Here is a 21,972-nt window from a genome sequence, read left to right as displayed (position 1 = left end):
GTATGTTCTTGAACTGTCACTAGTCTGTCTTTCTGCCTTCTTTTCTCTTGCTTATAAAAAAGATGACAATATGCTAGGTGCCCATTCAGTTTCTTTTCTTTTTTCACTTATAAGGAAAATTGTTTCTCAGACCACTGATGCCCAAGATCAAAATGCCAAGCTCAGAGCTGACAGAAGCCAATACAAAAATTCCCAGGCCAAATTCAAAGTGTTTAATTCATTCCCTGAGTCTACTGCATGGATGACAGACATGGAAAGGTTCTGTTTGTCCTTTGTTGGAAGTGTGGCCTTGGTGCAAAGGACTTATTTACCCTGTATTTGGTTTCATTTTCCTTCACTGCTGGGGAAGACGTTAGACCAGGCTAACACTGTGTCTAATATGCTAGCTCACCACGGTGACAGGCAGCAAAAACAGCAAGGGGTTTCTCAAACCCAAACGGCAGCAGAGTACACTGAAGACCTCAGGGCTTCCTGTGGCCCTTCCACTGTCTTGTGCACTGAAAGGAGGGTCATTTTTTCCTGGGGAAGGGGGGAACCAGGTAGGGATGTGGTCTTAAAGCAAGCTTGTTTGAACTTTGAGCAGAGCCTTAGCCCTTCATGTAGAAGAAACAGCAACTGTAGGCTTTGTCAGAGCAACTTTTGCTAGAGCTGGGGAAAGCCCTGCAGCAGTGAGCACTGCTACCTCCAGGCTGGCATTTCCTCCTGTCCAGGGAGGGCCAAGGGCATCCAGCTGAGCCTGGCCTGGCCTGTGGTGCACCACCTGCAAAACAAAAATAAACCAGTGGTGTTTCAGGCTGGGTCTCTATGAGAAGTCCCATTTCTTACAGCTGACATGGAATATGGAGCTTCTGCTTTTCTCAGGTAGCACATACCCTTGAACAAGAAGGGGAGGGTTGCAAGATGGGGTGTTAGCAGAAAGTGTATCTGAACTTGCGTTGAGAAGACAAAAGTGACAGCACCTCCTGCCCTGTGACCACCAACACCACCTAGGCAGATAGGTAGGACACTCAGTGTCCAGTAGGCTTCTTAGCTCTTTCTAGTCCAACCAGCACCTGGGAATCACTTTAGCTCTTACCCTCCTTCCTCTTAAAGAAATGACCTTGATAAGACAGAGGAAGTGCAAGCTTCATGCTTGCTACTGAAGGGCTGCAGCTGAGGGTGGTCCAGAGGGCACGCTGCACATGTTTCAGGGAGAGAATGAAGGATTTATTTTCTTCTGTCTCTAGCCTAGAAGTTTCACAACCAATAAATTAAGTGAATACTTCCAAAAATGAAAAATAAAAATCTCTGGCCCACGGAGCTCTGAAAAAGAATCACATAATCTTTCAAATGATTTTTTTCAATAGTAATTTATTCAAATAGCAGCCAGTAAAAATGCAAAGCTGGATTGTTTTGAGTGGTAGGAAAGTTTTAGCTTAGAATAACATTAAACAATCAAAACAGAGCAAAAGATAAATATCTGGAGTGCAATTATATTTTGCCAAATGCAGACATGGACTTATATATACATATTATATATTTTGTATTTGGCAAGATATATAATATATATTATATATAACATATATATGACACCTATAGCAGTCTGGAATTCTATGATCCTGTAATATTAATCACAGAGTCATGCTTGCTCTGTGAAGAATGAGGAACAAAGACAGGAAGTAACAGAGTTAAATTATAGTAGGAGAGATTATACATAAGTCTAAAGTTTGTTGCGTGCCTTTTCATTGCTGTTTGTAGGGTCTTTGTTATGCAGTCTTCCAAAATGTTTTTTATCTGACACTTGTTTTACCAGCATTACTAAGGTTCAAAGCAAGTTACTTGACACAATGAATTGGGTGTTCAGATTTGATTATAAAATTTGATTATAAAATTGTTCCTTCACTCTTAAGCATCATCTTACTATGTTTATATTTTTGTGTTATATACTGAGAGCTTTCACTTTTAAATACACTCAGATGTTACTTCCAAAATAAACATCCATTTTCCCAGAAAGTGTTTGTCATCTAGATGCATTTTTTGACAATTATTTCCATAAAGTACTATTTTTTTTTTCTATACAAATGCTTCATGCATGCTACTAACTTGGTTGACACAGGCTGTCACATTACTACTGAGTGTTTACTTACTACTGAGCTGAGCTGAATTAGAAGCTGTAAGCTAGAGGTAAAAGCTTTCTTTCCAGTCACCTCTCTGTCTTCCAGAAGACAGACAAAAAGAACAGAATTGTTCAGAGTGGACCAGAAGACTTTTTTATTAAAAACATCTCTCAGGAAATGTGGAGGTGACACCATCCTTCCTGTAAGAACACATCCTGACATTTCCATAAACTCTTATAAAGAAGTGGAAATGAATGGAAATGAGGAATAAGTGAGGAACATGTTGACAGGTGAAAGCATTAAGTACAGCTACACAGGCTTTGCTATGTTGGCCCATGGAAAGAGAAGGGCTGTGCCTCTTTTTCTTCTTTTTAGCCTGTAGACATTTACCACCCTTTGGTCGGATTTCAGCTCTCTGCCTTACATGGGTGGAACTTCATTGGCTTCAGTTAAATTATTACTGGTTTAGATATTGTTATGCTTTTGGTGACCCTCCAAATTCAGTTCAAGCCATCAAGTTTTATATGGCTTCTACTCAAAACCATTAATTGGCATCTATTCAGTTGAAACTTGGTCAAAGCTTGACATCACCTTAGTACACATTTGTAAATTTGCAAAGCATGAGTGTTGGGTGATAGATAACCTCATCATTTCCATTACTTCCTATGGGTAGATGTATAACAAGCCAAATCTGTATATATGTCAAAAGAAATGGTTTAAGTGAATTTATATTTACTGCTATACGCATTTCTTCAGATAGTTCTATAGGTCTGTATATATTTTAAGGCATTCTGCTTATCTCCTGGGAGTACTTGTTGACCAAATACAGGTCAAAAGATACGTAGAAAGTAGTTTTTGTCTTTTGCAGTTTTTTTCCAGTGAACAATGTTCAACTATCTGGAGTTTACCAGCAACAATGACTCTAAACTCTATATTATTCGGACCTCAGAGCTCAACCGGGGGAGAAAACCTGATAGGAAAAAAAGAAAAAAAAAAGTGAAAAGTGAGAAGAGCTATTGTATCTGTTAACAAAATAGAGGTGAGATACCTGAAATGTACTTAAGCCTGCCTTCTTGATTTCTCTTTGACTGTTTGTGCTGCCATCAAAGATGATACATATTATTAACGCATGGCATAAAAAACAAACAAACAAACAAAAAAAAACAACAACAAAAAAAACCACAACGCCGTAAGAGAACAAAAACACTGCATATTTGGAAGATTACACCTTACTGTTTATTCAGTATGTTGCAACATTTTTCCACAATGACTTGGGAATTGGAAAGTTCATTAATTTCGTGGATTAATAACACTTCTCAGAGATTCTTTGATATTACTTTCAGGACTAGAGAAGGAAAAAAACTAGAATCCCAGAAGCATAAATGTTTATATTTGCAGTCACTATGGAATAAGAGAATTTCTGTAATGTAATATGAAGTGTATAGTATCAGACATTTAGAAAAAAATAGCATCTATTAATTTCACTTCTGCCTTGATTGAATATGGTCAACATTGTGTGTCAACTTGGATGAAAAAGCAAGAATTATACCTCCATGAATATTTTAGGCTCATTTCTGTACAAAATATCTTGGCTGCATGCTGGTGAGCTCCCTGTCCAATGTGCGTTATCTGTTGAATGCACAGACCATTTCTCTTCTCGTGACAGAATATCTGCCATAGATCTTAAGGCATAAATTGTTCTTGAAGGGTTTGGGGAAGAATAATGATTTCTGTTTCTCTGGTGGCTTCTTTCTCCCAGTGCTGCCACACAAGCAAACTTAGAGTTTTCTTACTGCAGTAGCCTGGGTTTTGCTCAACATCATTTTTGCTGAGTTTAGCACTTGCATGTTCTTCACAGAGGTAGCACCACTGATGGTACTGGGACCAGAGGACAGAGCTACCTGACTGTTGACAGCTGGCCAATGATGCCCAAGTACAGATTTGAGAGTGAATTGATATGCAAGCAGCAGCAGCTGCTGTGGAGGAACAGACCTCAGCAGAAGGATCTGCAGAAAGGTGCTGGAGGAGAAGTCCCAGCTGAGAAGGATGGTGAGGTTATAAGCAAGAAAGAAATCCTAATAAAGTCCAGAAAGATGAATCAAGGGGAGAGGATGTATGGGAGAGGTTATATGAAAGAGAAAAACCAAAAGCAAACAAAAGGTTGATGGGCACTCTTGAATAAGACAACAAGATCTTGAATGGCTGTCCAAGTGATGGGGCTGACTGACAGCTTTGGGGATACATTCAGGGGCTTCTATCACTGTAGATTGTAGCAGATTTATTTATTTATTTATTTATTGCCTGGCTACTTACTTGCTTATATATCTGTCTGTATTTATTTTTTTCTTTTTTCTTTTTTTTTTTTTTTTTTTTCTGTAGGCTGGTTTGAATACATCAGCCTTGTTTGAAGAGAAGGATTATCACAAGAGTTTCCCTGAAGCACTCCAGTTCTCCATTTGGTGCTAATAATCCATCCACACCACACAACCTTGTCAAATATTTCAGAAGTCTCTATCATTAATGTAGCAAAGTTAGCAAATCTTCAAAGAAAAACCTATTTTCCTTTTCTCTCCTCCTTTTTTCCAATGCTAACTTTAAAGATAGGACAAGAATTTTGCAAGTGGGGTTACAAACATAATATGAAACTTTAATCTGGAATATAGTATATGAAAATATATATATATAGGTCGAGACTGTTTTATCAAAGGAAGTATCCTTCTACCCTGTTTATTTTTACTTATAACTACAACCAAAGAGGATGAGGTGGTTAATTTTGAAAGCTTTAAATTATGGCCTAAGCCAAGCCTAACTCGTCAAAGAAAAGTTTTGTGCTTCTGCTAACCATTCTCCCATATAATTTAAAATTGCCAATAACTACAGGAACAATAAAAACTCAAGCCAAAGAGTTTTAAAAGGAGTATGTCATGGGCAGGTACACTAGGAGATGGTCTTACACCTCTGCTCTGTAATGCAAGGGATTTAAGTCTTGGTCTTCATCATTTCATACTAGCAGATATTTTTCAACAGCTGAGTCTGTTGGCATACAAAAGGCAAAAGAGTACACCAAACTTCAAGCTAGTAGCAGCCCCTAATGCAAGTCCTGTCTCTTTTATGGAGTTTTTGGTGCTTTGAAAATTTCTAATTTCTAATTTAGCCATGTCTAATGCTGGTCTGCTTTTATGTTAAACTAAATAAGGCTGTTCTGTTTTAACACAATTTCCTCCTGCTTAGTCATTTGTACCCACTATTAAACAATAATGTCAGTTTTGTATGACTGCCTTTCCCTGGGCTCATGGATAACCACATGGCTTTTGCACACTGTTTTAGTAACAAGAGATATGGCTGTAGGGAGCCTGGACATTTTACTCAGCATATATTAAGTTCAAATCCATTGTTTTTTTTCCCATGCTTAGCCAAATTCTTGGCTGTGTCAAACCTTGGCTTGTCAGTTGAGGAGTGTGTGCCCGGCATGCTGGGGAGTGCTGGGGGAAAGAGGGACAGCTGAGAAACATATGGCTTCAAACCACCTTTTTGCTTTCCTTATCCTCAAGAATAGCAAGGGCTGTAAGCTTAGAGCACCCCCCAGGGCTTCTTTAAATTGCATCCAGCTGCAGTAGCCTCTAATGGGAATAGTCCATCACAGCGGTCAGCAATATCAACACCGCTCCAAGCCGCAGCTCCAAAATGCTTGGGCTGTCGGCTGGATTATGGCCATCCCCAGTGGCTCTAGGTATTATTATTTCTCCAAACACATGGCTGAATGTTGTGTTATTAAAAAAAAATATGTAAAGAGGGAGTACTACGAGCGCACCATATTAGTGAACCCTGCGAGGTGATGCAGAATGACAAACTAGCCCATCATCACAACGTTGTAAAGAGACCTCACTTCATGAAGGGATTTTAACGGTGTTTACAGCGCACTTTAGAATTTATTCTTAGTGGGGTCAATATTGCCTGAGTGATGTGTATGACAGAAAGCAGCAAGCAAAATCTATTGTCTGTTGTGTCAATATCAATTAATAATACAAGATTATTCAATTATTTTCAAAAATAAGTTAACATACAGGGAGCAGTCACACTTTAAACAGCTTACAGGCTTGATATAATAGCTTCTTAGTCCACTGTAAACATGGATGTTATTTTTGCTCATCTGTTGTAAAATGTACAGTAACAGACATAGGATAACTCAAGAAAGATACTAAATGCTAACTTAAACTGAACTAGAATAAATGGAAAAGGCTTAGGTTGTTGAAGCACCAGCAGCTAAATCTTGCACAGGATCTGAATTAAAGATGTTACAGTGTGAAAGGTCAAACTCATCCAACAGCTTCTCATAAGACTTGTTCTTTATGGAATATGAATTCTCGTATGGGAGTTTGGAACCCCTTTCCCTCTGCCACCTCCTTCCCCAAATCTTAGGAATATTAAGAAATGCACAAACCAAATGACTTACGTAGAAAGATGAATGAAGCCATTATAAAGAGATGATGGCCTGCAGATGGGGAACAGTCATCCTCGTTGCTGCTTCCTCCTCACCATAAAATCTAGGAATGAAATCATGATCACATTAAGGTCAAAGGGAATGTAGCCAAAGAAATGATGGGTCAGGATTTTCATAACTGCCCTCTGCATGCCAAAACTTGACAACATCTCTTGACAAACCCAGATAGATCTATGGACTTTTATTATTCCCAAGCTTGCAGAGGTTTCCAGAGCTCATGCATTTCTCTTCGCTGTCCTCATCTTTGAAGACATCAGTCCTTAACAAGCCCTGGGCCTGCCCCTGTAATCCTGTTCCCTGATTGTGTTCCTGTGTGGGATGACAGGTCACCCACCTTCTATGTAGTGCTTGTCAAAGGGCAGAGCTAGCATGCCCTGAAGTAACAAGGGTTGGTTAAGTCCCAGCCTTTTCCTACCTCACTTGCCTCAAAACTGGTCTAATTTTAAATTATTCTTCCTCATCCCACCAGACCTCTTGCTCACAAGATTTCTACCTCCCAAATCTTGGCTGAAGGCTATGTTGGAAGGCATATGGATGAGTGCAAGGACAGTTAAGAATTCAGCTCTGTAATGAATTATTTCACAACCATAGACTCTTTCCAACCAATGCTGAATTAAAATTCATTTGAAAACTACTTCTGATCATCAGAATATGCAAACGATTAAAAGAAAACAACCCAATGACACACCGATTTAAATAGAGAATTCCCCTTGGGACAACAGAAAAAGAAATACAATACTATAATCAACAGTCCCTGAGGTAACACATGCTAATCCCAAGTGAGCGTTGGCTATAAATGTTACACATGGCTCTCACACAGCTTTCAGGATGTAGGGAGGAATACTGAGGCTGTAGTGTAGAGAGACTCCATGAGATTTCTTCTGCAGAAAGTAGCAGATTTCCTGTGAGAGTCTAAGCAACTTCGAGCAAGCTTCACCCAGATCTTGTGTATGTGTCAGGAGCTGTAGTGTGGATCTATCAGGCATCAGTCCTTCACTGCATTGTGAGATGCCGCAGAATTTTCTGCATACCCAGTATGCCTCATGTGGATGATCCCAAGGGCCCTCCTGCAATTGAAGTTTCCAGGATTGTGCAATAATTCACCTCATTAAGCTAGGAGTATAACCTCATGCCTCACATTTGCCAGAGGGAGAAAACTGCATCAGATATGGGAGGGAGAATGAGCACTGATGTTGCTTGTATATAAACAACATTGCTACATCATGTACAAAATAATTATGTGTCTGTCATTAAACACTGCTATTTCTGGGGAAAAATCACCAGACCCTGTGAAGAATCAGTCCCTGTTTCCTTAATCTAATAGGGTTTCACTGAAATGCTTTACAATATCAAGGAGTTTTGATAGCAGTGGAAAAAGAAGCACAGAAATGATCAGCACAGTGGAAAGAAAATCTGATAAACAATCTTTCAGAGTTGTGTCTGACCCTCCAGATAGCTTTCCATCCTTGCTGTGCCTGGTGTGAAAGGTGAACGTCAAACTGGGCATCCTGTCTTAGATAAAAGCCTGCTTTAATCACCAGGGGACTGGTTTACTGATCTTCTAGCTCTCTTTCTACCTCTCTCATATTTTTTCACAAGATGCTTTTGAAAGACAAAGTAGGAGAATATATGAAATTCTGAAAAAAAAATCCAGCAGACAGAAAATGTCCCCCACCTAACACTCAGGGCTGAGAAGCATGCATGTAATGTGAAATATCTGAATAAAAGTATTTTCTTTGATCCACATACTTCTGTGCCCTTTCTGTGTTTGTGCTTCTTCAGCAAAAGGGGTTGGAAACATTGAATGTTTTATTTTTTTAAATATTTACACTGCAAACACAACATAAAAGCATTTCATCTGAGACTGCAGTCATTCCAGGAATACCAAATTCATATTGGTTCACCGAAATTGTAGGCTTTAAGACCAATGGGCTGAATCTCCAGCGTATTCTTCCGCCATGAACTGGAGTGACAGCGGAGTTTAACCCTGTTTTTGAAATTGCTTGTGATTTCAAAAACTCACCAGGAAGTACTGCAAAGTTTTGCTCTTGCTAATGAACCACATTTTGTGGAGCTTTCTATAAAATGAGAAGAAATTAAATAAAAACAAACAAACAAAAACCCACTTCAATGGTTCAGCTCTGAATTGGTATCAGAAAAGTCAGCCATAGTCTGATTAAATGTGAGTTATCTGGTTTTCTTTTCATTATCTTGGTTTCTTAACTACCTTATTTTGCACTTTGTTCTAGACAATGTGCAGGTTTGTGAGACATCATTTCCTGAAGCTCCTCTGACTGTGTTTTGGGGCTCAGGGGGACTGACCAGTCTTTCCACTTCTTCGAGTTGCCCTGGCATCACACGCTGTGCCATTGAACATCAGTTTTTGTCTACACCTTGCAAATCACTCACACGTCTGACTTTTGAGATATTGTCTCACGAGAAAGCAAGGAACTGCCAAAGGTATTGTTTATATAACTTATTATACAGACTTTAGCTCAAGTTAAAGAGCTGAGGAGCAGTCTTACCAAATCTGAACTGCTGTCAGAGCCCAGGCTGGGACTTGCAGGCATTTGTATATTTTTACCTGGCGAGGTGATTTTGTAATTGAAATATTGAAGAGTAGGAAGTCATGGTGATGCTACGGGTGAAAGAACCAAAGACAGTCTGATAAATGAACGTGGTTACCAAAGTGAGCCGAGGGAGGCATATAATGTATCCACATTGACACAGTATCCCTGTGTAAAACCCAGAGTAAAGTTACTCTGGAGAATAAAGTAATAAAGAATGAGACCAAAAATGAGACTCTGAGGACCTTTGCAGTGGGTAGGAAGGGCAAAGTATGTGGAGGCCACTGCAGAAAGGAAAAATCACAGAAGAAACAGGGTTTGGTTTCAGTCCAGAGAAAAGATACCACTCCCACAAAAGGTGCTCCAAAAAATGTAAGCTGATAATAAACACTCCCAGAGATCAGAGTAGGAGGAAAGCAAAGCTGTGTTTCCTGAAATGCAGTCAGTCACTGGCTGTCTAGATCAGGCTTCATGTGGAGCAGCAGGTGGAGGAAATCAAAGAGGTAATGGTATTTTAATGTCCCCAGTTCATTTTTCACATGCAGTACAAGAATCTGTCACTTGCATTGTTAAATGCACTGAAAGTTAAAGTTTCAGCTTCTTTTCCTTCAAAAAGGTGATTCATAGAGTTCTGCTGTGCCAAGACAAACTCTTTTATTCTCCCCCATCAAGCGTTTCACTTTTCCTGCCGTGTACCCTGCAGGAAACCAGAGAATTATTGGGACTGCCACAATTTCTCTGTTAGGATCAATCCATTTCTATTACTTCTTTTTGTAAACTTTAATTGTTATCCCCTTTTCTGTATTACTCAGTCAAAAATAATTTTAAAAGAAGTTACAAAAAAGAGAACACAACACTTTCAGAAAGTGAAAAACAATGCATTTCCCACATACCCCATGGGAAATACCAACCACTGCAGTTCTCAGTTACTGAGAGATACACAGTGTGCTCTTGACTGCAGCATCTGCTGGTGTTAAAGAGATCCACATAAAGAAGAAAACATGTCTTCCTGGTCATGGGCAATCAAATGAGAGAAATTCACCCCAAATTATTTACTGCCATACATAAGGAAACATATATGCAGTGAAACAGGAATAATATGTAGTGCCAAAGAATAGAATGCTGTAAAAGGAGTTTTCAGATCAATACAATATTTGCACAGGATGTTGAATTTCACTTTAGAGGATAAGTTAAGTTTTCTCAATCAACATTTTTTTTTTTTTTTAACAAAAAAATAAACAAAAAAAAAAAAAAGGATGAAATGCTATAAGGTATAATGATAAACAGGCTACTTCACATAGTAATGTGACATGCCAGGATCATCATCCATAAATGCATAACCAGCTATTTCCTGAAGATTATACACCCAGACTACTGCTTAATGAATGTCCTGGTTTCTGTGAAAAAAAGCAACAGAAGTAATCAATTATCTCCTGGTTAAGTAAGATAAATGTTCTGTAGAGAGGGACTGAGCTCTCTGAAGACATACATGCTTGTGGGTGTGTGTCTATGTGTTTACATATAGTGCTATGGCTAGCTGCAAGATTACCTCCTACAGAACCAGTTATGCAAGAGGATAAAAAGACTGATATGAACTAGAGCTGAGGTTGTACATTATTTTAATATTAGAAATACGAAAATGCGTAATGAGTTATGAATGCTTATGTCCAGATCACAAACCCTTACAGCCCAAGCTAGTGCCAACACTGCATTGAATAAATGACTAGATATTCCTGGGGAAAGAAAGAGCAAGCTACCATCTGCCATTCCAGATGAGCCCTCTAATTGCTGGCCCACTTGCTTTTAGTCTTTGCCTCTTGCTGGGGTTCTTCCACTTTGTGTGAATGGTTAAATATTTGATAGGTGAGAAAGAGAAAGCCCATAACCTAACCAATGGAGTAGTCACTGAAAAGCTGAGAAGCCAAAGAAGAGATCAGCAGGGTTTTGCACATGCTTTTTGAATAAACATGAATTTTAGCAGATGACTGGGACCAGCCCAAGACAGACCTCTTCTCAAGGCAGGTCACCCCAGAATAGCCGCCTTGTTTCACTCACAATCAAGTCAGGGGACACAGCCCAGGGCACTTTTCTACCTGATTTAAGGTAGTCTGCAGGCCTTATTAGCTACCTGGGATATTTTGCTGCTTTCTTTAAATAAAAATTTCCTGCTGGACCTGAGAAATGTGGCTGTCATGAAATGTCTGTTTCTGCAAAATTAATTTAAGTTGCTACTGGCCTCCTTTGAAGGTGTGCAGAACAGCTCCAATTTACCTTTATACATGCTTTACTACTATTTTGTTATAGTATAAATATATAGGCTGAGGTTGTGACAGTGTATTTCTGTTGTTTCATGAAGAATGCAGTGTTATAATACACCTGTGCATAGGATGATATATTGAGCTACATTTTTTCCAGCTTATAAATATTTATATACTAGAACACAGATATTTACAGCATTTTTGCATGCCCTTCTCCACATTATGTTTTGTTCAAGATTGCAGATCATTATCTAGTGTCTCTAAGAAAATCATTTGTCATAATAAAACTTCTGCCATCAATTCATAATAGATGTTAGGAACAAGCTGGCTTGGTAACCTTGTGCTAAAAGCCTTAGCTGTTTTGTTCAGGCTTTTACCCTCAGCAATGGCTCTCACAATTTTTGCTCACATCTCATCTACGGTCAGACTGCTAGCTAATGTTTTATTTGTTTGCTTTTCGCTTTTATTTATTTGCTATTCAGAATGGCGTTTATTTAAACTTTTTCAACAAACTTTTCTATGCTTAGGTTTTGTACAGATACCACCCTCAGGTTTGTATTATAATGAAAAAGAAACAAAAATAGCCCCGTCTATGTATTTTCAGGACTAGGAGCATGTTAAAGCAAGATATTTAAAGACAGGTTTGTTCAGCACAGATCTTCTATATATCAGTGGCCTTTCTGAACTGTATTGGCTAGTTGTCAGTTCTGAAAGCCTAAAACCTTTCTGATGTCCAGATTCTGGAGAGTTTAAACCACAGACCAGTGCTTGGAGGGAAGCTGCAGTGTCTTCAGTCAGGTCCCACATCTGCCCAGCTGAGGGACCAGACTGCAGGGTGTCACTAGCTCACGGCACAAGCACGATTCACCATTATAACTAATTTTAACTCCCTTTCCTTGTTTCTGGAAATAGGCTGGCTGGGGATATCAGTTGTTTTATTGGGCTCAACTTGTCCCACCTCTCCCAAGTAGCTTATTTCTGTCTGTTCAAAGTTAGTCAGAATAAACTCTATTTTAACTCCATGCAAAATTTCTCTAAGTTTGCTTGTGGTGACTTTTTTTTTTTTATTTTTTCTCTCACATACCAAATAATTACTTATAGCAGCTGCAATTGCACAAGAAAAAAAATTGTCTATCCATTTCTGAGGTATTTCAGGTAGCAAACTCAACACACTCAGCAGCCTTTCTCCTGGGGATTACTGGCTGTGCAAAAATGACTGCTCTCTTTCTGAGGGCTTCAGGCAGAACTTTATGGGTGTATTGAAAGAGGAAAAATATTTGACCAAAAAAAAAAAAAATCTACATGTAGTTAAGTACAAATTCATAGGAAAAAAATAGGTTGGCAGGGAACTCTGGAGGTCATCTAGTCCAACCACAAATTCAAAGCAGGACCAACTTCAAAGCTAGATCATACAGAAAAGTTTCCACTTCTAGATGTTCAATGAATTAGACATAAATTAAAGGGTGCAGCCTTTGAGTGGATATACTCTGTTTCATCTTCCAGCAAAGGTTGATCCACATCCTCTCCTCATCTCCTGCTGGAGAGCAGGCAGAGATTTCCTCCCAATATGAATCAGCTGCATTCTGTGCTCCCCTTTCTCTCTGGGCTGTTATAACTTTCTGTGGCACCACGCTGGCATCTTTGCACCTGTGTTCAATTTAAAAATAATAAATGTTCCCTTTGCTTTTAGGATGTCAGTCAGTTTATCTTCTGTGGCAAAGCTGTTCTGTGCACCTATAAGAAATTCTCAGGATGGTATCCTCCTTGCCCAGAGTACCTTTGCTGGTGGTTGCCCTCAGTTGAAAAGTGTTAGTCTCAGCACCTACATCTTAGCTTCAACTAAATTTCACAGTAGAGGAGGATCATTGTCGTGTTTTGGGGAAGTTCCAGAATGAGTTCCATGTGACATAGATCTTTTAATCTGAGAAAGATTGCTGGATTTTGCTTGTATCCTGTAATTTGTAACAGTAATAAGATTTATTTTTTTTTTCAGAACTCCTACTCAAAAATGCCATTTTTTCACCCATAGCAAACTGCTGGAGATGCTGGCTTACAGATTTTTTTTGTACAACACTGTTGGTAGACCAGAAAACTGCAGCCTCTGTCCTCACTGTAAAAGGAAGACTGCTGCTGACATTAATGTCTAGGAGATTTTACATCTGGCAACAATCTTGAGAGCTGTCTGCAGCAGCAATATTTTAAAAAGATATAGTCATTCCTGAATTTAGGTTTGTGTTTTCTGATTAACAAGCATTCAAACTACTGGTGTTCCACAGATAGTGAGGAATAACACCTACAATTGGCATTTCAATCTACAAGGAGTGATGAGCTACACACCCGGTATTCCTGGAGCTCAGATTAACTCTATGTTTCAGTTTAGCAATTTAATATCTCCAGTGGATTAAGAAAAGCATGCCAGCTGGCAATTAGAGCTTTGAGCACTGGACACAGCAACATCTGTTCTCCTTATCATGTTTGGATTTCTCTAGGTTCAGAAATCATTCAAGCATTTACTAAATAGAAATAAGTGTATTGCATAGGCTGATATCTTCTCAAGAAACTGTTGATTCACTTCAAGTCACTGAAGATTTCTTTAATAGTCCTGACAATGACTAAAGCACTCTTTGCATCTTTACAGTTGTGTATCTGTACTAGCAATGAAGGGAAGAATAGGAAACGTTCCACACAGAAGAACGCATGTGCTTAGTTTTTTGTTCCCTATTTTATACATTCTGGTGTTATTGTTATTATTATTTGTTACTACAGGTGAACTGTTATGTTGCAGAATATTTGTTCTATTTTATTTTTTTTTAACCTGTTCAGTGAGCACTGCAACTTGTTCTTCTTGTAGCAGGTAAAATATTTAGGAGAGAGCAATACTTTAGGTGCAGCTCAAATTAAAGCTGGTCATAATACCGTTTTCCATTTAAAATGTTACTAACTAATGAGGTAAAGGTGATAACACTAAGAAAATACGTGCTTTTTTTTTTTTTTTATGTGAAAAATAGAAAACCAAAAATTTTTGCCAAGTTCTGGAGTAAAACTGCCATGTGAAACTTCTAACTCCATCAAGGCTCTGAGAAGAGCTCTGTCTTCCTCCTGTGCAGGACATTTGGTTTGTGTGGCAGAGACCCTCAGAAATACAAGCTGTGAAAGAAACAAGGGCATTTACAAGTTTCTTGACCAGGATGTATGAGCTCAGACCCTGGAAGTACCTGATGTAACTTCTGACTGTCTTATCCTGCTTAGCCTACATATACGTGGCTGATACAATCATAAAACATATTTCCCACAAATGTCTCAATACACACCCTTACAAGAACTGCCTGAGTAACTTGCTCTTCTACAGACAAAATGAAAATCACTTTTCTTAAAGTTTTTCAGAGAGATTTAATAATATTTTTCCCAGTTTCCTTTTGACCTGAGAAAAAAATAGTAATTTATTTTACTCTACTTCTTAAAACTAAATTATGGCATTAAATTGTGATCTTAACATTCTAATAATATGCTTAGGAAGAAGTGTCTCAATACCAAAAGTGATGGATAACAACATTTTACTTCAAATATGTCCAATGTAAATTCTTTGACCTCACTGCTTAAATAATGTCACCTGACTTATCAGCAAAGTGAAGGATCTTAATTTCTAGTTGTCACTGAAAGAAATTCAAGATTTCATAGGCATGGATATTAGAACCACAGAAAACAGCACCATTTTTGTAAAAACTTTCTAGGCAAGACGTGAGGAACTGGTTCAACCTTATTTTTGGCCATAACCTCCAACTGGTTGCCCCATCTCTTCCACCACAAATATTCCAGAAAGATCACGCTTCTTTCAGATTCTTTTCATCAATTTAGTTATAAATATGGTAATCATCTAAAATGAGTAAGTCCTGCAGACTGTGGAAACAAGCTTCTTTTATCATTTTGTCACGTCACATTGCCTTCCCTCTTCTAAAAATGAATGACTCATTGTGAGAAACTTGTTAAGCAGAGAGTTAGCAAGTCTGACCTGAAGCATTTAAAGTATATTTCTGATTCATTGTTATCATTCATACAGACAGGAATTAGTTGTTTTTCATTTACACAACACTTGTGAAATGATTCCTTTTAGGGTAGCACTTAGACCATGCATAAGCCATGGGATAAGACCACGGATAACAATGGAATTTCAGGGAAGATTTAAACAAATCCTCAAAGCAGACTTGTAGTTGTATGACCTTCAAGGACTTTACCTTCAGCTGACCTTAAACTCATCAGCCCTAGAGGGATAACTACAGAGATAACCAGGGCACAAGCAAATGCAGTAGTAGCAGACTTTCATAGGTAGAGTCACTTTCATAGGTAGAGGGGGCTTTATGATAATAAATCTCTGACAAAATCAACAAGTTTAAACTTGTATTTACGTTTTAGGGCAATGCAGAGAAAATAGGAAGAAAGAAATCTTTATATATTAAGTATGCTTTTAATATATTAAATCTGAAATATTTTAATATATCTCCAAAGTTGAAACTCTTTGAAACAGATATTAACAAATTCTGGATGGAGGGTACATCTGGAGAAGCAAGCATGACTGAAGAATGTACAATTTTCACTTTACTTTTCAAACTAAAGACATATACAAACAGTGATGACTATTTGACATGGAATCCATCTCCTAGAATAGATCCAGAAGCACAAAACTTTATCACTGGAAATAGAAAGTGATTTATGTGTTTGTGTTCCATGTATGTCCTATGATGAAGTTAATGAATTAAATAGAAATAACAACGACCAAAAAAGGATGAGAAATGCTAAGAACGCCTTTAGTACTTTGCTGTACTATTGACCTGTCCTCAGTATGGCAGCATTCTCATTAATTCTCATTATATGAGGTGAGTTAATATAATTAGCAGTAATGTTGTGTCGTGATACCCTAAGGGTATATTAAAGCAAGGTTTGAAAGGAGAGATGAGAGCATTTTGAGTGAAACGATGCAGCTGGAGAAATCAGAGAAGCTTTTTGGCACACAAAGACTTCCACAGGCCCAAAAACAGTTATCAGCAAAATTGGGTCTTGTCTTCTAACCTCCAGAAAGACTCCCATGCCCAGACCTTCACCTATTTTTTCAACTGTTTTAGGTGGCCTAATGAAAGCTGTTACTTCTCCATTCACGCTTCCCCAGGCTTAACAAAAGTAGACACTGAATGCAGGTATTTCTGATACCAGCCACCAAGCACAAGAAATATTTCCTGCTGCAGAATCCCTGTTCTTCAATCTTCAGTGTCAGGGATATCCTGCATCATAACTCCCACTCTGTTAAAGAGAAAGAACTGAAGTAAAAAGATAATAGAGTCAGGTTTCTATCTGCAAAGGCCCACTCATTCAGATGATACTGTAGCAGAGGTAGCAAATACATCACAGTAAAAATATTTCTAAATAGTAGATTATCTTTTCTGGCTGGCCATCGTTATGGATATGCGTTTCTTATCACCTGCTCAGCTGACAAAGCCTGCTGTGAAAAACAGTTTATACATTATTCAGGTTTAGTCAACTGATAGAGTAGATTGACCTTGTCTCCTATGAAAAGAAGCAACTTTTTCTTTCTGGTGGCTTGCAGAAGAATAATGGCTATGATGATAATGAATAGCTTATTCATATTTCAGACGTGAAATACCAACAGCATGCCAATTAGGGAAGGTCAGAGCACATGGGAGTAAAACGTGAACCTCTTAACCTTGAGGAATTATTAAGGAACTTTTATCTTTTGTTAAGAAATTCTAATCAGGTTTGGAACAAGCCACTGGATGTTCTCCTTCATATCCCATCCCCCAAATCCTCTCCTCAGTCACAGCTATTTCCTTGCCTTGATGGAATGCAGCTGAACCAAAGGGCCACATGTGCTCTCAGGTGGCCTAAGCAACTCTCGGACAACTTATATGTTTGGGAAAATGGACAAGATCAAATGAGAAATACCTGGGTGCCCCTAAGAAGGGGGATAATAGGGAGAATAAGAAGACCAAAGAAAGGAGCTACAGTCCTGGCACACTGGGAAGCGGCTCTGCCCTGCCCATCACCTCCTTTGCCCCATATGGGGCAGAGCCACCTTCTTGGGGAAGCCCAGCCTGGAGCTGTAGCTCCTTCCAAACCTGGGGAGAAGATATCATTTTATTGCTGGAGACAAGCTCTGTCCCCATCAAGGGTGATGGAGCAGGGACAGACTGGCCCTTTTCAGGATATGTCTGCTTTGTGTCCACTGGGATAGAAATGTTTTGATCCATTCAGAAGGAGGTCTAAAAGTCATCCAGCTCATGGTAGTTAAGATCAATGTTCATTTTTAATTAGCAGTGTCATCTGGTTTGACTCATTATTAGCTATACCAAAAAAAGTTATTTTCCCTGAAACACTCTAGCAGATACTGCATTTAGTGGCTTATTTAGTTATTTTGCTTGAAATGCACAAAAAAAGTCTGAAGAGATCTTTTGTTTAAGCTTCAGAGTCTCTTATCTGACTATCTACATAATAATTTCATATTTGCAGTCCAGGACTGTATCATTTTCAAAAGCTGAATCAAATCTGTTATGTTGGAACCATCCAACCATGAAAATTGTAATTTTTACACTCTGGGAGGTCTGATCCACCCCCCATCAAAATTGGCTGGAAAATTCCCATTGATTTTAACGAGAGCTGGACTGGGTCCCCCCAAAAGTCACTGATATCTTTTTGTGTTTTGATGGCTCAAAAGTAGCATGTATTTTAGTTTCAAGGATGGTAAATGGTGTATAGCACCCAGTCTTCACACCGTAATGTAAAGCAACTAGACTGGAAATGATTTAAATGTAAAATCAGGACCTTCAAACCTATGAGAAAGGAGTGAGGTTTTCTTTTACTTTTTCCTAGGCAAATAAAGAGGCTGAAACAGGTACCTGATGTGTTTCATTAAGTAGTACTGGGAGACAACAGAAGAAGGCAGCATCTGATCCCTCAAGGAATGGGTGGAAGAAGAGAAGCAAACATTTTCCACCCTTTTTATGTCTTCTGTCTCTGAATCAGGTGAATTGTATTTGGGCTGAGTTGGTTCTTTTTTTTTTTTTTTTTTTTTTTTAACTTCCAGGTGGCATACAATTTCAGAGCTGAACCTGAAGAGATGTAGATAAGAAATTGATTGAAAATTGAAGATTGCTCTTATGCTCTTATGTCAAACTGTGAAACTGTGACCCATATACCTAGACTATAGTCATTTTAGCAGTCCAGCTCTGACTGGCCCCTCATGCCACCTCATAAAGCTAAGACATTTTCAGAGGTGTGCGGGTTGGGGGTGGACAGGTTATGGTGGGAATGAGAACTGTTTAATTCTGTCCAAAGATAAAATAGGTGACCTGTTGGTTGCAGAAAGTGCAGAGGTTAATTAAAATTGTGGTTGCAGTAGTCTTAGTAAACAGGTCACAGCTTTCAATTAAATGAGTGACTGCGGGCAGGTTTTTTATGACCCTGCTGTTGGCTTGCATGAAAGAGTGGACCAAAATAGCTGGTCAGTGGATCCCATTAAGCAATTTCTGTACAGATTGAAGCTGAGTGCTTAAAGCAAGTGTTGAAGAAAAATTGGTTTCTGACCCACAGCACAAGGATTGTCATAAAGGGAATAGAGGGGAGCCAGGTCAGCTGGCTTTGCAGGAGGTTGTTCATTCTAACCTGGACAAAATCATTTCTCCTTTGCCTGAAGTTTGGCTCTGGCCCCGGACAGAAGGAAGAGGATTATTAAGGGAGAAGCAGTGTGCTCTGGCTTTTTCTCCCTCAACTGGGAAATCCTCGGGACCTATAGCAAGGAATCAGTTAATGTTGCCTGAAACAGATTAAGTTTTCACAGGACCCCAGCTCCTTTTTGGCATCCTTTCCTCCCTCCTCTGCCTCCTCAGTATTACTGATGTGAGTTTGCAAGCCAGCAGTAGGTACAAAATAAAAAATGTTTTCAGCTCCCTTTTCCCTACTCATTCCAAGGGTGCAGCCCTGGTTCTGCTCACCCTCTCATGCTGCAAAAGCTGAATATGACATGAGGAGGAGTTTATATAAAAAGATATGTAGGGAAGAGAAGCCCATGGGAGTAGTGGACCTGGAGAAAGGAACAGTGAAGGGTGCCTTCATGCCATCACAATATCCTCCCCGTCACTACTTCGCCACACATTTACTACACTGCAACCCCAAATCTTGGCTTGTGGGTACACAATGATGTGAGCCCAGTTACTGCCTCAGCTTTGAGGTTGCTTTTCAATGCTGTGAAAAGCCACCTACTTTGCATCAGGCTACTGTCACTCAGAGAGGTGGTGATGGAAAAGATGTTCAGAAATCTTAGGTGACTTCTGGGTAAAAAGTGAGGAATATTTTGCTACAATAAAAATGTGAGCTTTTCTTTCCTCTTTTCTACTGATCCTGACTAGGTTAACCTGGTCTTAGGTCTGACTTTCTCCAAAATGAGAGAATTCACTAATTCACTAATCCAGAGGATATTTGTCCACATCAGAATAGAAATATTTTTGGCAGACATAAATAAGGAAGGTTTTGTTTTGTTTTGTTTTTCCTTTCAATGGCATAACTTGAAAAACAACAACAAAAACAAACAAACAAATGAAAAAGCATTAAAACATTGAGAGCCATTCAGATAAAAAAAAAAAGGGGGGGGGGCATTTAAGAAAAACAGGAAGATTTGTCCTATATTTGTCCTATTTAGTGGTCTATGGCAACGATGGAGGCCATTGAATTTTTTTACTCTAGATAAAAAAAAAAAAAAAACAAAAACAACAAACAAACAAGAGAAACTACATGCACAACATTGGTTTTCACTTGAAGGATGCAAGGTAGTGCAAAAAGGCTTGTGCACAAAAGGAAAAGTCTGTCATTTAGATACACAAAGAATAGTAGCAAATTACTCTGTTTGAACATGACAGCATTCATATAGAAAAATAAAGGAAACATTTTATAAAATTGAAGTTTGGTAGATGTGTAATTTATGAAAAAAAAAGAAAAGAAAAACAAAAATCAAACATATGCAATACATGTGAATAACTGTTTTCTGAATTTAACAATTCTGAAGAAAAAAGTATTAATATTCCTAAAACAAAAACAAAAACAAACAAAAAAAAAGGACAAGAAAGTCTTTCTTAACTTGGTTTCAAGAACTTGAGGTTAAATTCACAGTGGTGAGAGCTACTATTGCTCCAGTGAGCACTAATGCTACTTTTGTAAACATTTCCAAATCCTCAAACCTCATTGTAACTACTACACACTATGCATTGGAATAAATATAAGAAGTATGTTCTGAGGCTGACCAAAAAGAGAATTCAGACAATGAATCTGACAATTACAAAACGAAAACTATTTGTGTTTAATGAACAGAATGAAGAGATGAGAGGAAAATAGAAGAGACTATGTAATCATACATAATAAGAAAGGGGCAGATGTTGGCTGTAAGAATACCTCCCAGGCATTAAATGTCCTATAGTCTGGAGGAACCATCCAAAAAGTGTAGAAGATAACACTGCAGATGGTCTTTAAGCCCATCTTTTATCTCTTTGAAAAGAGGGTTCTCCCGGTATAGTATGAAGTAGTTTCTCTCTAATATTCAAGGAAATGTTAGAAAATGATGCAAATTCTAACTTAAAGAATGATTCAACATTAACATTAATTTTTAAAGGCTTAAGAACAGAATATTAGAATCAAGTTTTTAACTATCAGGCTGACTGCCAAGATTTATCTTGTAGCCAAATGTAAGAATGCAAACCTACAGTATGTTTTTTTAGGTAAATGTATGTCATCCAATGGAAAGAGTACAAGCTAGAGTGTGGTTTTGATTAAATTCAGGTGTATGTTAAAAAATAAATTACTCCACTACTGCTAAAGCCAAAAGATGTTCAGTAAAACAGTGCTTATTATTTATTGCACCTGCATAAAAATTAGTGTTCTGAAGTGGTGAAATTTGATAATGGCTTCAACCCATTACTGGCATACTGTAATTATATTTTTGTGATAATTCATTTACTGACCAGCTGGCGATAAAAGCTGTTATTTCTAGCCAAATGAAAAGCTCCTTGATTGAACTGAATGGTTTGGAATAAAATGTTTCTCCCACATCGGGTTGTGAACCCTCCTGAAGGTCAAGGTCCAATTGCAGCAAACAGTTGCTTAGACACCCAGGGAATAAACTGTAATCAAGGGACCCAGTTCCCATTGTGAAAGATCCTCAGTCTCTATGGTATCCTAAGGAGGGAAAAGGTATACACTGCTTATGTCTGCCATGCAGATGTTATGATATTAACAGCAGGCCATTTACAGCCCCCAAGTGAAGGTCGAAGCTTTTGTTTGCACACAGGGAGCACTCGATATCTGTGGAACTGCCAAAAGCAATCTGTAAGAAGCTCAGGGCATCACTTTGTATTGGGTTTATGTGGCAAGGTTTGGGTAGCAGGGGGCTGAAGGAGTAGCCTCTGTGAGAAGATTCCAGAATCTGCCCCATGTTAGATAAGGGCCAGTTTCAGCCAGCTCCAAAGGGACCCGCTGCTGGCCAGAGCCTAGGCAAAAAA

The 21,972-nt window shown here is 38.6% G+C and overlaps 1 long non-coding RNA gene across 2 annotated transcripts; it reads right to left on the bottom strand.

The window, feature by feature from the left end:
- Positions 1 to 1,368: 1,368 nt before the first annotated feature.
- LOC106015733 (uncharacterized) lies at positions 1,369 to 18,431 on the bottom strand. Of its 2 annotated transcripts, XR_011809139.1 has the most exons (4): positions 18,325 to 18,431; positions 6,550 to 6,640; positions 3,145 to 3,193; positions 1,369 to 3,066 (listed from the first exon to the last, which is right to left on the bottom strand). It is a non-coding gene; the product is annotated as an uncharacterized lncRNA (long non-coding RNA). The 2 variants fall into 2 exon arrangements; XR_002400226.4 differs by lacking the exon at positions 3,145 to 3,193.
- Between the last annotated feature and the right edge of the window lie 3,541 nt (positions 18,432 to 21,972).

Source organism: Anas platyrhynchos, chromosome 4 (assembly GCF_047663525.1).
Source record: "Anas platyrhynchos isolate ZD024472 breed Pekin duck chromosome 4, IASCAAS_PekinDuck_T2T, whole genome shotgun sequence".
Classification (NCBI taxonomy): Eukaryota; Metazoa; Chordata; class Aves; order Anseriformes; family Anatidae; genus Anas; species Anas platyrhynchos.
This window is presented reverse-complemented; position numbering and strand designations above follow the sequence as displayed.